Source organism: Lemur catta, unplaced genomic scaffold, assembly GCF_020740605.2.
Source record: "Lemur catta isolate mLemCat1 unplaced genomic scaffold, mLemCat1.pri scaffold_55_ctg1, whole genome shotgun sequence".
Lineage (NCBI taxonomy): Eukaryota > Metazoa > Chordata > Mammalia > Primates > Lemuridae > Lemur > Lemur catta.
Window position 1 is genome coordinate 905,507 of NW_025423860.1, and position 14,835 is coordinate 920,341.

Consider the following 14,835-nt stretch of genomic DNA (forward strand, 5'->3'; position numbering starts at 1 on the left):
ACGTATCAGAGATCTGGCCCAGCATGGCTTTTGAGGGAAGGAGACTGAGCTCAGCAAGGCACAGACCCCGAAGGAAGGAGTTTGAAAAGCAGGAGGTGTCCCGGCAGAGGAAGGATGCTTCCTGACTGTCCAGAGTGACAAACAAAAAAAAAGAGTGCTATAAAATCTCCGGGGAGAGTCTTAACAGGATTGTGGCAGGGGGGTGTTTACTTAGACGATATGTTATCTGAGCTCTCCCTGTACACTGTCAGGAAGTCAACTGGTGTTTATCAAGTGCCTATTGCCAGTCCCCTGGAAGCCCCGGAGGCCGATAACGTGGAATCAGAGTCCTCTGGTGAAACTTGAGACTTTGTTTCTTATGGTACTTTATCTTATTTGAATTATATTTTTTTTAAATATATTTTTTCTCGTCCCTACAGAAAAGATCTCCATGAGGCTTACATGACATAAGTTTAGGAGCAGAAATTACCCTTCACCTATCTTTAGATCACCTGCGCAGCTGTTTTTAGTCTCCTAGCATAAAGTAGGCGCCAGATAAATAGTTGCTGAATTATACTGCTTTCAAGAAGCTACTAGCAGAGAGCAAAGCAGTCTGACATACGGTATAAGGAAGCCTCTTTTCCGTCCTTAAGAATACAAAAATGTCCTGGTAAGGATAAATACAGTGCATTACTCAGGAGGGCCTCTTTCCTCTGAAAACGTGTAAATTTTGACCTGGCTGGGATACATTCTGATCTGAGAGCAGGCATGGTATAGAATAGTGCTTCTCAACCCTTAATGTGCACACGAATTACCCAGTTTTCCCATCAAAATGCAGGTTCTTGTTCAATGGGTCTGGGGGGCAGGGTCTTGAAAATGGTCCCTTTCTGACAAGCGCCTGGGAGATGCGGACCCGACAGTTCATGGACTGCACTTTGAGTAGCCGGGTTATATGGCTTTGTCGCTTCCGACCCTAGTATTCTCATGTATTTTTATTTTCAAACTCCCCAAATACTAAGACCTATCACCTGATAGTGGCAGCACTATGATATTCACCTCCAGCACTTTGGTTGTTCAAACATTCTGATCTCTAATTTTCATTCATTACCAAGGTTTAATATTTAATATTTTAGACGTCTATTTAGGGAGAGGAGTGGATGAAATAGAGACTGTCCATATCCTTTCTTCCTTTTTTTAAGAGAACTATTATTATGGCCACGTTATTTCACAGTGATCTCTTTTCTCTACCTTATTTACATAAAAGAGAAGTCCATTCTCTCTGAGTAGTTCGTGTTTCTCTTAAAGCCCAGTAACGAACCAGTGGACCACTCGTGTACTTAGCGGAGTTTGGAAAAACACTAATAAATAAAATATTATCAAGAAGAAACCATTCATTACTACCACAGAATAACAAATACCACAGATTAAAAAAGTGATGCTTCACTCCATGGGCCTAATCCCATATTTTCCCAAATAGCTGATGGTTCTCAAGCTTCACCTTCTCCAAGCAGTTTTTTTGATGTGTCAGCACTAAAGCCTGTCTATCACCACAGAGAATTTGTGGTGGCCTCCAGTGCCAAAGCACATGACGTAACCAAAGTAGTAATTTAAAAATAACTATAATGAAGGTAATATGATCCACAGATAGATGAGTGAGTAGATATACCAGGGATCTTAAATAGTTAAAATAGTTAAACCCTTTCCATGCCCTAGAAATATTCTTATTTCTAGAAAAAAAAAGAAGAAAAAAGAAGGTACACAAGTATGTAGTTGTTATGCTTTAGCAAAAAGAAATAATTTAAAATTCAAATATGTATTTATTCTACCAGCCCTCTTATCTAAGCACCACCCCCCCCCCAAAAAAAACAAACCAAGACACATCTTTGGAAAGATTAGATAATATTCTCCAAGGACACTGGTTCCTAACAATCTAGTAATTTGGAGAACCCAGCAGAAAGCATAGTTAACACATCACTTCCCTTTTTATTCCCTCTCATTCTCTCCTAGCTCATGTGTCTCAGGGTCTCAGGTGAGCTCTTCCCACATCTTAGTTTCCTGTCAATTCACGATCGAACGTTCTTGCCAACACCTGAATTTAATTTTTGGTCTGCTCTTCACTCTTCCATCCTCCACTATCATGCAATTTTTATTTTTTCATTCATTCATTCATTCAATCATTCATTCAAATTTTGGTACAGTTAAAAGGCTGCCAAAGCAAAACAAAAAAAGATCACTTAGAGTAAAAAGATCTGAGTTGAAGAAGTCCTAACCAAACCATTATCACATTATCTGCTTTTGTACTTTGAGTGAGTCTTTTAATCTCTTTCAATCTCAATTACCTCATCTACAAAATGGAGACAATTATTCCCAGGATTGTTATAAGATTAAATGAAATAATGATGTGAGTACTCTTTTAAAACTAAAAAGGTTCTATTTATCTTTAAATGGTGTAGGCCAGTTTCTCAAACTGGTTGCAAAATTTTATTCAACAGCAAAAGACATGTTTCGACTTGCTCTTCAAATGGAGATAGAAGGAGTTCCAGCATCAGATTATTCTATCTTTATTCACCTAACCTCTAAGGTAAGAGGTTAGGACCCTATTCAAGTAGAGACTGACTAGAAAGAAGAACAAAGGAAAGGCCACAGTGTTGGATTTTTAAAAACAATCACATCAACAACAGTAAACTCTTAATATTTTTTAGCTTTGCTACACTGTATCTGAGGACATCAATGTTGTTTAATAAACAAAACTAGATTAGAACTGGTTCAAAGGTGAGCCTGCTCAGGCTCCTCAGGCGCTAGATCTAGCCAAGGATTTCAGAGGCACGTGTTGAGATTAACGCACGGAGGATCAACATCAGTTCCTGGGTTGTTCTGCATTATTATCTCTGGCTTAAGAGATGATTAAAGAAAAGGACACTTTCAAAAGGCAGACGCTGAAGACAGACCCCACAGTCATTTCTAATAATGCGTTTATAGCAAATTATGATGAAATGATACAAGCATATAAACCTACAGCAATTACAGAGATGACAAACCACAAATACTGACCTGGTGTGGGAATTCAGACCCACAATTATGTCATCCTTCTCCCCGCAAGGAAGTAAGATATACAGTTAGGTGTGGTTTGTTTTGTTTTTTTTTTAAAGGAAGCGCTAAGGAAAAAGCTGCAGCTTGGGGTCCACAATGTTCCGTGGTCATTACAGAAAATAGAGGCTGCTGCCAAGAGAAAAAGAGGTTTCAAAACTGCCTGGTTGTTGTCACTGCTTTGTAAATGTGTGAATGAACTTTAAATGTACAGATTTTCTTTTTAAATTACAGATTGAATTTGGTGGCTGGAGTATTAATATGGGTGTATAAATACTTTTACGGTCTGAACTTATTTTTTCTTATATTTCAAAGGGCTTTAAGCTTTTAGAATAGAATATATCCTCATATATATGTCTATGATAGTTCTCATTATTTCACTGAAACATACAGTTTCATTCAATATTTTGAAATAATCCATTTTAAAAATCTTAGGCTGATCTAATTTCACCTCTTACCTCTCAAGAATGCCACATAATTAATGGAATAATGTAATAACTGTATAGGTGAATTACCACTAATCATTACTAATTTTCAAAAGGGATTCTGTGACTTATTGATTTTTCAGTGATACAGCTGCCATACGTAATTGGAGTGTGTTTAAATATCATGGGTTATGGGTCTCTAATAAACTTATAACTTACTTTTTTAATCCCCAATTTTCTTATTAGGCTCTACTTACTGAAGAAAATGTTTTTATTTTTTCTTTTATCAGATAACTTGTCTCCAAGGTATGGCAAAGGCTCTATTACATGTGTATGCAGAAAGAGAGAGAGCTCAGACTCAACACATAGCATATCCTAGAACATTTTAACACCCAGATTTGAATGGCTGGTCAGTCGGACTAATCAAGAAGGCTAAAGAAAGGAAAAGGGATTTGATTTCAAGAGACAGTCTCACAGCTATAAGTAGGCTTAAGAAAGCAAACTGATAATCGAGCTTGCCTTTTACGATTGGAGCAGAATTTGTGCGAATGGTGGCTGGGGGTGTGGGAAGGCCAGGGGAGGTTTACATCAGAACCTACACACATTCTGAGATGGAAACTCTATTATACTTTCCATGATTTCCCTATTAAAAAAGACTAACCTTCTGGAAGGATAGATGTTAGGCGTTATTTATCTGTTTATCACTGGTAGCCCTTAGCGCCATTTAGAACTAGAGTGTTTTTACTCTCAAAGAGAAGTTGTTTCTGCTGCACCTTAAATAATGATTTGAAAGTGGAAAAGTTTAATGGTTTCCCCTAAAAATTCTCTATTAGCTAACTATTACCAAAAACAAACAGTGCACAGGAAGCCTAGAATTATGGTCTCGTGGATGCAGGCTTAATAAATGATACTCCGAATCATTAAATTGCAAAAAACATTCTAAGCAAATTGGGTCCATGTGAATGAATTTGGCAATTAATCTCAACTTAAAATTTTTAGAAATTTTCATCAGTTTTGCTTCTGAAACCAAAAACTTATGACTTTATTTAAAAAGTTTCTGCAAGTTTAGGTAAGTCTCTTCACTAAAATGGAGTGTCAGGTTTCTCAGGCGTAAGAGGATACAGTATCTTCCTCACTGGGTTGCTCTGAGGATTAAGGAAAATGATGGATGTGGAAGGCCTATAACAACCAAGGGTTATATAAAGTTATACTATTATTAATAAATAGTCATTTCCATTTCTGTTGTAAAATTCAAAGCACAGAAACAACTGTAACATCGGTTAATAACTAACTTAACTGAAAAGCAATAAAATTTTAAAGAAAAACTTTAAAATGTAACACAACTGATATGGTTTGGATGTTTGGCTCCTCCAAATCTCACGATGAAATGTGATCCCTGCATTGGATGTGGGGCCCGATGGGGGGTGCCTGGGTCCTGTGCCGATCCCCTCAGGAGTGGCCCGGTGCCCTCCTGCAATAATGAGTAAGGTCTCCCTTTATTAATTCCCGAGAGAGCAGGTTGTGTGGAGCCTGGCACCTCCTCCTCCCTCTCTTGCTCATCTCTTGCCATGTGACACACCTGCTCCCCCTCACCTTCCACCTTGATGGGAAGCTCCCTGAAGCCCCCACCAGAAGCAGCTGCTGATGCAATGCTTCTTGTACAGCCCGCAGAAGCATGAGCCCAATAAATCTCTTCTCTTTATAAATTACCCAGCCTCAGGTATTCCTTTATGTCAATGCAAAATGGACTAATACGATGATATTCATGAAAAGTGTTGGGAAGTATTTTTTAAACTATCAGAATACTGAAATTTTCAGAACATAACAGCATATAATATCTATTGATAACAGAGGAATTATGAAATGCTTATACAAATAACTAAGAATACTCCCGGCAACAGTGACTAGTTTATGTGGGAAATTTTTCAGCTTCCTGCTCAACTCCTTTCAAGACCTCTCATTCTATAATGTATTGTCTACACCGTGGTCTTCAAACCTCTTAGAACTGTGATTTAAAAATATATATATATTAATGTGTAATGTATAAAATACTTAAAGGCAATCTATACTGGGATGAGTATCATAACTATAGTGGATGACATTGTACATTTCAAATTTTTTTCAAGTTAATATCAGTGGTGTTTTGTGAACAGGGCTAATAAGAATGTCACTATTATTATTATTATTATTACTACTTTATTTTTTCGAGATGGGACCTTGCCATGTTCCCCAGGCTGCAGTACAGTGGCTATTCACAGTTGCGATCATAAAGCAACACAGCCTCGAACTACTGGGCTCAAGCAATTCTCCTGCTCCAGCCTCCCAAGTGATGGGGTCTATAGGCACGTGCCATCACGCCCAGCAGAATGTCATCATTTTTACTTCAGAGAAGCTGTCACCATTTCCATTTTTTGTTGTTCCACGACCATCTGATACGCTGAGTAAGACTGTGCCTTTGTTAATTTGTTTATTATTAATAGTCATAAAACTTAATTTCATTATTTATACATAAAAGTGAATATAAATATTAATAGATCTGCTATTTCCTTCTTACACTATAATGGGGCATCTTGTCCACCGCAATGAAACAAAGAGGACGCTCCCTTTCAGAGGCCTTTGCTTTACCAGGCCGGTGCTCTCAGAAGCTGGATACCTACTCCGTGTGACTTCAGAGGCAACGGGAAACTTCCACCACAAAATTAAAAGAGTATCTCGTATCTTTCATTGTATTGTCCTTAAAAGACAAGTTTTTAAATGCAAATATTCACTGGGCCTAACCTTGCAAAGTTAATCTCAAATGCACTTTCTATTTCCCGGACATCAGAATTTTAAATCTTTGATTCACACCACGGCATAATGAGCATGGGTTACATAATTTGTGGGGCCCAGGGCAAGACCTCTTGTTCAAAAATTAGGAATTTCAAGATGGTGACACTGGAGCATTCAGCCAAGCCCCAGGTCCCTCTAAGAGTGGCCCATGAAGCTGACCCAGGACGTAACTTAATACTTTTATAACAAACTGAGAATTATCAGGGGAAGAGAATAAAGAGCAGGTATATACTAAAGGTAGACTGTCCAAAACAGTAGAGCCTAGAGGATATAAATATATGTATACACAGACATACATACACACATATATAGATATATCACCCCTCTCTAAAACTTTGTCTAAGCTGGCCTCATTCCTATCTGGCTTTATCTAGCTATTAACATATCTTGGTAATACATTAGCTGATATCAGTTTATCCATTTCCCATGGCAGGGCTATTTTCATATTTATAGGGGACAATAAAAAAATTACTTTAAAAGTAAAGGAAAAATTATTTTTCAGGTAGTCTTTTAGTACCCTGAGAGGCCCAGGTAACATCTGGGGGCAGGGTGGCTTCCCTGGTATCTCCCAGGCCATCTCTCCTGTGACCCACCTGTTACTTCATCTGCTAGTATGGTGAATCTTGCTACTGCGATCATTAATTAGAGGGGCACAGTTTTGTCTCCATTTGGAGGTAGTTTTATTTTTCCATAAAAAAGTAATGTATTTTCATAGCACATTTTCACAAACTTCGACAGATCACCCAATAGAACTAACAATATCAGAGACTCAGGGAAGCAAAGAGATAAACAATTGCTGTCCTTTTCCAGTTTGCCAGGTGTTCTAGCTAGCAAACTCTGTTACCCTGTTGGCAACAAATGCCTCTTCAATTACAGGATCTAATTACTTGTGAATCAGTCCAAATTTGAAGCTTTTGACCGTATCAATGAATTTTAGTGAATGCTGTAATTTAATATGAAATTATAACCTTGAGGACTATCAACATACACATGATATTTAGATCTACATCATGATATATATATGCTAGTGTTATGCATAAAAAGGTACTTATATGTTTTCTAATGTATTTTTAACAAAATTACTCAAATGGATCAAGTATGTTTATGTTTGTGTGGGTTTTTTTTATATGACAGATAATTTAACAAGAAATGTATTTCATCACTGGATAAAATGCATAATGTTCCACTTGGCAATGCCTACAAGCTTAGCATATATATGAATTAAACTCAGTCATCAAAGCCGTCTCCAAGTTGTATATGGATTACTATGGTTTACTTTTCACTACAATGTGCTGTAAATTGTAACCATCTACATTCCAGTAGGCACCTAACACCATAGCATCTAAATTGAAGAAAGCAATCCAAAACAACTCAGGCCCTTTTACACTAGCTTTTCTCTCTTAAACACAATATCAATATTTTCAAGAAAGTACCACAATGCCACCCCCTCATTTTGTTTACCAACTGTCTGGATACAGTATTGTCTGTGTTGCATATACTAACTTGTTCATAGTTCCTATATTATAATTTGTAAAAATAGTCATGGTGATTTCAAAAACAAGATATCACACCTTACAGGTATTTCTAATTATGAGTTCAGATTTTACTGCTTATTTTCAAAAACATTAAATTTCAATCTCATATTTTATATACATCTGTATATATAAGGACATTGCTTCAGAAAAGAAGATATAGTTATGGTGATTTTTAGTTGTTGATAAAACACACATTTGAGTATAGTCCAATTTGGAATATATGTTCTCTGAGCACACAGCTGGAAGAAGAGGGTGTTTACCTTGATATTCTCTTAGAGGGAAGAAACATCGACAGAAACTTGTACAGTCTCCATTTATTTCAGCTGGTCACCACTATTTGTGGTATCGGCTGAAATCATTCCCATTAGAAATGCATGGATGTTGTTAACTCCATTTTTGTAATTTGGTTGTTACATTTAAACGTCTCCATCCTGCCAAGAGAGTGTCTAAGAGTTCCGCTCAAATGAGCTGACTTCTAATCATCCATAATCATGTTTTTATCAAGTTCCTTCCAAACTTTATATAACCCCATTATTTCTAAAAATGTTATTTTCTCACAACTATGAAAAGGGAACAAGTTATTTCAAAAGAAGAATTAAAAGAGACATTTGGTAAATTAACTATATATTTATACTACTACCTCCATCCATATTTTTTTAGATTCATTTCAGTTTTCATAAGTGAAACTAAAAATACTTCAGAGAACTATAGGAAACATTAAGTATGTGTCATGTTCAAATTTGCTACAGGAAAAAATTAACAAATGAAAACCAAGACTCATTCACTAATTTACTAAAATAAATCAGCTTCCAAAGCATCCGGAAATTATTGAAGGAATAATGACATGTAATCTTGGAAGTTTCTATACTTTTCTTATAAACATGAGGTCTCTGGACTTCAAAGTGAAATTTAAATCAAATTTAACTCAATAAGTTCCTTGAAAAAAATTGACATTGTAATAGGACCCAATACCCAGCTGTTCTGTGGTCAAATCTGTCTCTTCATTCCAAGAGGAAAAATCTACAGAAACATATTGCTAGCTGGCTTTTTACTCCACATTGATCAAATTCTCTATCCTTAATTTTTAAAATGTAAAACAAGCAACTCATTTTTTATTTGGGAGGGGATTAATAAGATATACTTCATGTTTTCCAAATATTTTAAAGGACTAAAATTCATGTATTTGTTGGTGTGCAGTTTTTAGTAAAATACCAAAAGGAAAAAAAGGTGTGAATATTAAATCTTTGGGTTATGTGTTTAGGAAGTAGGCAGCCAAGAATCCTGCTTTTAGCACTGGCTGGGGCACTCATAGGCTATGGAACAGCAAATGCCGGGTGTCATCTCAGAAGTTTCAAGAAATACAGGAAATACATGCATCCAAGCAAACGCAGACTCAAACTGAAATGCTGTGGTTTTTCCCAAATATATAACTGAATTTATAGTCAACATACCACTATATGATACAATAAAATATTAGCATTTTTATTTTTCCATGTCATACTCTGTTATTGTTTTTAATGACAATGAAGTATGTACTGTTCTTCCTAGGTGGAAATAAACATGGAAGCGTGACGGCATGCATCCTAGATGTCATTTAATTTTGCTCTTGTAATATAACGGAAAAATAAAGCAGAATTTATCCTAACTTCAAGGCACGAAATGCAAAGTATTTTTAAAAGGAGTATTTAGTAGATACCGAAGGACTTTGATTTTAAAACCAGTTTTCAAGGCAAAACTATTAGAAAGGAACATAGATCAGTAGTTACCAGGAATTAGGTTAAGGGAAGAGGATGACATCAAAGAGGCATAGTGTGAGAGAATTTTTGGAGTGACAGAATTATTCCATAGCATAACTATGATGGTGGACACGTCATTCTTCCCATTTGTCAAAATTCACAGAACCTACACCATGAAGAATGAATTTTACTGTACACAAATTAAAAATAAAACACAAACTAATTTTAAAAAAATAAAAATTTAAAATAAAATCAGCTTTCAAAGCAAACATTTGGTGTGGTTTACTATTTATTATTCAGTTATGCTGTGGCTTCTACTAAATGGCTGTGAACCAACAGGGGAAGAATAAATTATGTTCTTCAGAATAATCCTTCCAAATAAACATTTATAAGGTCTAGCTATTATTTCAAGGTCAAATGAATTAGCTGGATTATTTTTGTTGGTTATGCTTGCCTTTGACCCACAGATGACTACGGGATATACTTTCTTCCTAATCAGTAGCTCGTGGCGACTGACTCTGGCAGGGTTCAATCTGTGAGCTGCTGCTGTGGGCCCCTGGCTCCCCCAGGCTAGGGCTGACAAGAAGACCGAGCAGAAAAAGTGGGAGCGAGCACTGGTTGGTCACAGGTATCAACCTCCTCATCACAAAGAAACTCAGGAAGGGAGATTAAAATCATTTTAATCAGCACGTATTATGTGCAATTCACACACTGCTCCCAGGCTTTCTGATAATTCAGGTGCAATCATTCCATTTCCAGTATCTGCTCATCCATCATATCAAAGTAATATGTTCTAACAACAGCAAGAAAAACACTCAGTTTTAAAATAAAAATTCTGACCTCTGGACAGTCTGAATAGAACTGCTATAGAAATAAATACACAAAGATAACAACAGATACACTTTATTTCTACACCCCCGTTCATTTCAAATAGTTTATTAGAGTTTTAGAACATATTTTTCCCCCTACCAGAGAGTCTCTTTGGTGAGTCCAAGTGAGAAAACTGAAATCTGAATCGCCAAGGTTCATAAAGCCAATTGAAAAAGCCTCTTGCCGGGATCGTATAGTGGTTAGCACTCTGAGCTGTTAAAAAGTCTTTGCATTAAGTTATCTGAGGACCAACCCACTGTGGCTGCTTCCAACGCACCATAGCCTCTGCACGACAGTGCAAAGGCTGTGACATCAGTTTTGAGTCTTTAACATTCATACTTTATCACATGAACGTCAAACAGACCCAGGACAAATAAACTGAGGGTAGGGGCTTCCCTTACTCTTAGAAGAGTACTTTCCAATTATATATTTTGTTAACATCTTAAGAGATAAAAGCTGTATCTGCAAGTGATTAAAAGATGTTTTATATTCGTGGCTTGATTTCTGCTAAAATGAATGCGTAATTTAAACCACACATAATTCATAGCAATTTAGTCCTATTACAGAGTTCTAGCTTCTTTTTTATGATACTTACTAATTAAAACAGAGTGTTACTGCCATGCTGAGCCTGAGTCTTTGACATACAGGTTTAATGAATAAAATGTCCTGACACACAAATGAAAACAATGATGCAGGCAAGGCTGCAAGCTGTTATGTTTCAAGCGTGTGGTAAAGATTAAGGACATTCACTGAAGTTAAGAACTGTGCAGAGAAGGGACTCGAAATTTCTTTCCTTAAAGGAAGAAGTAAAGGATTTTTAAGAGAAATCTGAAATAGTCCTAATTTCTCTAACTTCTTGGCCCCTTGTTCCCAGTTGTCCCCTTACCCCCTCCAGGAATTTAAACTCGTAAGAGTCACTTTTGAAGAATAAGGGGTATTTTAATATAATCCTGAATACAGGTTTAGATTGAAAATGGGAATCGGGACCATAATTAATTATGTTGCCAAGATTTTTAAACTTTAAGCAGACAGACTGAGGCAAATGACATTTCATAAAGAGTACAACCTTCTAAAAGTTCACGAATTAAAAGTCTGATAAAATGACAGTATCTTTCTGACATTTGATTAATCCCATATGCAGAAGGACTGTGAGGAATTAATGCCGTTTTGGCGTTTTCACTTTCTGAAACCACTGTAATAAGAGACTGACATGCAATCAAGTATAAACACGAGTCCTCAGGGAGGGTTAGGGCCTTATTATCACTCTCAATAAACAGTAATGAATGATAATAAATGCCGATCGCCCTCGCTACCCTCTGCTCCATACACATAGCGTCCATCCATCACTTCTTCCGGGATAACAGAGCAGTTGGATCCCACCAAACCCTCAGCAACCGCCCCCTTGGGAAGGAGGTTTTCTCTCCCCTTCTGGGACCCCAGGGAGGGCTCTGCTTGTCTGCAGGGGTGGAGAGCGGAGCAGGCCCCATTTATTTGCACTGACGACTCCCCCGTCCCGGGCGCTCAGGGGACGGGACGGGGCGGAGGGGGGAGGGAAAGGGGGAGGAGGGGGGAGAGGGAGGAGGTGGAGGAGGGGGGAGAGGGAGGAGGGGGAGGGGAGGGGAGAGGGAGGAGGGGGAGGAGAGGAGGAGGAGGGTGCGGGGGAGAGGGAGGAGAGAGCCGCGTGTCTGCCGAGATCAACTAAATGCAAACGCAGATTGTCCCTGCCATCCAGCGGGACCCTCAGACAAGCAGCGAACAAATCCATCAACCCCAGGAAGTTGCTAAAAACTCTGCAAAAGACACACACAGACGTTTGCTCGGGTTCATTTCCCGCTCCAGGTCTCGGCTTCCGGGAGCCACTCGTGCCCGCAGCCAGGGTGGGCAGCACCCCGCAGGGGCAGCTCGGCGCCAGCGGGCGGGGCCGGTGCGGGGCGGTGCAGGACGCTGGGGGACGCTCGCCCCTGCTGGGGCCGGGTGCGGGCAGGAAGGGCGCACGAGCAGACGACATCGCCCCCCACCTCGGGCAGCTCGCCACGGGCCCCAAGGAAACAGCTGGGACCCGGAGTCGCGGGCGCGGCCCCGCGTGTCGCAGCCGGGAGGGAAGGTGGCGCGGCCGGCGCGCCCCGACCTGCGCACGGACGGCCGAGGCCGCGACGCCGAGGCGCCCGGCTGTGGCGGGAGGGTCCCACCGGGGGCGGCTTTGCCCTCGGAGCGAAGTACGAGCCGGCCCCAGGCCCCCCGCTCCGCCCGGGGAAGTTTCTCTGACGACGCCGCCCCGACCTCGCACCCTTCGCCCCCCGCAGCCGCCCCGCACACCCCGGCCCCGCAGACCTTCCCGCGGGCCGGAGGGCGCGGGCCTGGAGAGGGGGCACGGCGCTCCCGGCGGGCGGGCCTGCGCGGGGTGAAGGCTCCGCGGCTTCCCGGACCCCGCCGCACCCCGGGTCCCGGTCCCCGCGCCTTCCCCGCCAGCGCGACGTCCGTCCGCCGCCTAGCGTTTCTCGGGGCCGCCCCGCCACGGGGGCAGCCTGGAACCCGAGGGAAACCCGCCCGGCACCCCGCTGCCCGCAGCTCCCGGGAGCCGGCGCCCTTGGGAGCCCCGCCGGCGCTTCAGAATCGGGCCCGCGGGAGCCCGCGAGCGAGCGCCCCTGCGCCGGCGCTGCCGCTCGGGCGTCGGGCTCTGCCTGCTCTCGCCGCTCACCTCAGAGATCCGTCCGGCCTCCCGGGGGAGGCGGAGAGCGGCCGCCCCGAGGTGCGGCGGGAGCAGCCCGGCGCCGGCGTCCGGGAACCGGGCGACCGGAGGGCGGGGGCGGAGCGGGGAGAAGCGAAAAATTCCGTCGGCCGAAGCGTCCCAACTTTGCGGCCGGCACAGCAAACTTCAAAGGCGGGCGAGGGCGCGCAGCGGGCGGCCGCCGAAGTGGCCGCGAAGCGAAGCCGGGAGCCGCGCGGGCCGGGGAGTCCCGGGCGGAGCTGGGAGCGGCAGGAGGGCCTTTGAAAAGGCGGGGGGCGTGCGGGCGCCGGGCGGCGGGACGATGCCGGCGCGCGGCTCGGTTCGCTCCGCTGTCTGGCGGCTCCGAGCGGGGAGTGTGTGTTCGCTCCGAGTGTCACCGCTGAGCCCGGAGCTGTCCCCTCCCAGCCACAGCCGCTCCCGCCCCGCCGCCACCGCCCGCCCCTCCCTTCGCTGCCCGCCGCCTCCCCCCATCCCTCCTTCCCTCTCCCGCTGCGCGCCAGCGCGCTCGCACACTCCTCTCTCTCTCACTCCTCTCACACTCCTCTCTCTCTCACACACATATGCACACACTCCTCTCTCTCACACTCCTCTCTCACACACACACACGCGCGCGCGCACACTCCTCTCTCACACACACTCCTCACACACACTCCTCTCACACACACACAGCGCACATACTCTTCTCACACACACACTCCTCTCACACACGCGTGCACACCTCTCACACTCCTCTCTCACACACACACTCCTCTCTCTCACACTCCTCTCTCACACACACACTCCTCTCTCACACTCCTCTCTCACTCCTCTCTCTCACACACACACGCGCGCGCGCACACTCCTCTCTCTCACACACACACGCGCGCGCGCACACTCCTCTCTCTCTCACACACTCCTCTCTCACACTCCTCTCTCTCTCACTCCTCTCTCTCACACACACACACCTCTCACACATTTCTCTCACACATACCTCTGTCACATACACACCTCTCACACATACACTTCTGTGACACACACCTCACACACACACCTCTCTCTCTCTCACACACAGTCGCACACCCCGCCCAGCGACCAGCGCTCCCCACACGCGACCCCCGCGGGCAGCTTGGCGGGGACACACGCCGTCCCTGCTCCCTGCCGCCACGCGGGGAGGATGAGGGAGGCGCCGCGGCAGCGAAGCTGCAAAGCCCGGGAGACAGAGCGCAGGGCCATGGCAGTGTCAGGGCGACCGGGGTGGTCTGGGGGCGGAGTGGCGAGCCGCGTCCCGTCCAGGCGGCCGGAGGTCGGGGTGGGAGCGCTTTCCGCGCCGCCCGCAGGCCCAGCCTCCCCGCCGCAAACTCGGCAGCCCTTTGAGCAATTGAGACCCAGCGGAGTGCGCGCGGCCATTGCGGCTGAGTAGGCAATTAGGATAAGAAGATAAGAAGTTACCTGATTAGCAACCTGGCCTGGGCAGGAGGACGGGCGCGGGGTGCCCAGCGAGTCAGTGATCTCATTCTCCCAACCGCGAGCCTAGTTTCCCGCAAACCTGGTTTCCAGACTCTAGTGTGTAGAGCTGGAAGTTCTAAGCATACGTGACATTTGAAATAGGGCGTCCGCATTGAAAGCGCTGGCCCCTTCTCACGCCACGGTGCAATGAGGACAAAGAA

The 14,835-nt window shown here is 43.3% G+C and overlaps 1 protein-coding gene across 1 annotated transcript in view; it reads right to left on the bottom strand.

The window, feature by feature from the left end:
* The window catches only part of LOC123629879, a 44,596-nt gene extending 31,017 nt beyond the window's left edge, over window positions 1–13,579 (bottom strand). Inside the window, exon 1 of the mRNA XM_045539237.1 lies at window positions 13,160–13,579. The gene's annotated coding sequence lies outside the window, so the exon portion shown is untranslated. The remainder of the gene's footprint in view (window positions 1–13,159) is intronic.
* Between the last annotated feature and the right edge of the window lie 1,256 nt (window positions 13,580–14,835).